The sequence below is a fragment of the Elephantulus edwardii genome, unplaced genomic scaffold, assembly GCF_000299155.1.
Source record: "Elephantulus edwardii isolate Elephantulus edwardi_28Jun2011 unplaced genomic scaffold, EleEdw1.0 scaffold00053, whole genome shotgun sequence".
NCBI lineage: Eukaryota > Metazoa > Chordata > Mammalia > Macroscelidea > Macroscelididae > Elephantulus > Elephantulus edwardii.
The window spans coordinates 13,999,187-14,001,464 of NW_006399803.1; positions in this window are offsets into that span (position 1 = coordinate 13,999,187).

The following is a 2,278-nucleotide window of genomic DNA, read 5'->3' on the forward strand; positions in this document are numbered from 1 at the left end:
CTTTTCTTTAATGAAGTTTTTAGTCTTTGGGTTTAGTCCTAAGTCCATGATCCACCTTGATTTGGTTTTTGTGTATGAAGTGAGGTGTGGATCTTGCTTGAGTTTTCTGCAGAGTTTTTCAATTTTGTCAACACAATTTGTTAAGAAGCTGTTGTTTCCCCACTTAACTGATTTCATCTCCTTGTCAAAAATCAGTTGACCATAGGTAGATGAGCACCAAAACAAGATAAAGGTAAACAATCCAATTGAAAAATGAGCACAGAATATGAACAGACACTTCACCAAAGAAGACATTCAGACAGCAAAAAAAACACATGAAGAAATGTACAAAATCCCTAGCTCTAAGAGAGATGCAAGTCAAAACTACTATGAGATATTATCTCACTCAAGTAAGAACAGCAAAATTTAACAGAACAGCAAATGACAAATGCTGGCGAGGTTGTGGAGAAACTAGAACCGTTATTCACTGTTGGTGTGTAAAATGGTGCAACACCAAGAAAAGCTATATGGTGCTTTCTCAAAAAGTTACAAATAAAAATACAATTTGACCCAGCAATTCCACTATTGTCAATATACCCTAAAGAAACCATAACTGTCTCCCAAGTAGATATATGTACACCCATGTTTATCATGGCTTTGTTCACAAAGCAAAGAGTTTTTGTTCATAGCAAAGAGTTGGAAATAACCTAAGTGCCCATCAACAAACAAATAGATAGAGAAGCTCTGGTATATTCACACAATGGAATACCACACTGCATTGATAAACAAGGAACTCTTGAAATATTATTCAAAATTAGTGACCCTGGAGACATTATGCTGAGTGAAATATCTCAGTCACAAAAAGACAAATATTGCATAGTGCCACTGTTGTAAAATAGGACTGACATCAAGGTTGGGGGGAGACTGAGAAAGTTGGTATCAATAATGTACACGGCATTAAAACAGATGAGGGAGAGAACTGTTTAAAAGGGATATGTGATTAGGTATTATTGTCATGATAAGAGTCCAGAACGAAGGCGGCATAGTGGCGTGTACTGAGGGGAAGGGATTGGTTAACAATGAAAGAATTTTCCTTTCACTTTTCAAAGAGAAGAAAGAACTAGGAGGGAGGGGCAGGCAGGGAGAAAAGTGCAACAATGAATGAATTGAAATGCAAAGTCTTTGTAAATTTTCATTAAAATTAATAGTAATAATAAATTTTTTTAAGTTCATTATATCTATTATATAACAAATCATCAAAGAATAAATATATAAACAAGCACTCTAAAGAGTTTCATAATCCTACTGGCAACATAAATATTACTACACTTGAGTGCTATAAATTCTTTGCTAAAGTAGCATTTGAATGCGCACAAACTATGAACTTTTCTTCAGTAGCTTAAGCAATTGAGGTAGCTGATGAACTCTTTCAATGATGATTAGCTTAGACTTGTAATTTTAAAATTAATATTTTCTCATCCAAAAAGTAACTTTAAAAATATTTCTTAAGGGTGAAAGAGAGTCTGTATAAGAGAATGAGCAAGAAAACTACTTAAAAACATTCAATGTCTTCTAATTTATTGTGAAAGATACAAATGGAACTTTAGTTTCAACTGTTCTTAGTAAAAAAAATTGTCTATTTAACTTGATTTCTTAGTTTTTGTGCATAAGAAATGTTACTGTTAGGCTTTAACGCTCAATGGATTAAACATAAACATAGAGATTAGTGATATTTATATAGTTAAAAGGAATTACCGTAAACTGTGTGTTGTGTTCCAGTGCCTCTGGTTACACATGGCATAAATCCAACTCAAACAAGCTTAAACAAAATAGATAAGTTATTAGTTCACAACAGAAATGTTCACAAGAAGGCCTGACTGAATCTAGATACTCAGAAAGAATTATTGGTGAGCCATCTTTGTGTTCACCATTCTATGCTGTATTTTTCTTGGGTATGTTTGCTTTCATGGTATTCCCTAGAGAATCACACATGCTTCCTTACAACTCTGAGGTTAGCAGAAAGAAAAAATTTATTTGTCAGTTTATGCCAGTAGAAGTACTAAGATAGAGAGAACTTGAATTATATGTCTCTCACAGAACCAGTAGCTATCTATGACCAAGAGAGATGCTAACCAGAGCTGGATAAATGAGCCCAAACATTACTCCATTAAGTAGAACCTCTATCAAACCACTTGGCCTGAGAATAAAGAAAAGGTTTTTACAGAGCACAATTATTCATAAACTGGGTGATGGGGTGGGGGGTAATCATAGGGTAACACAGTTTGATGGGTGGAGGGAG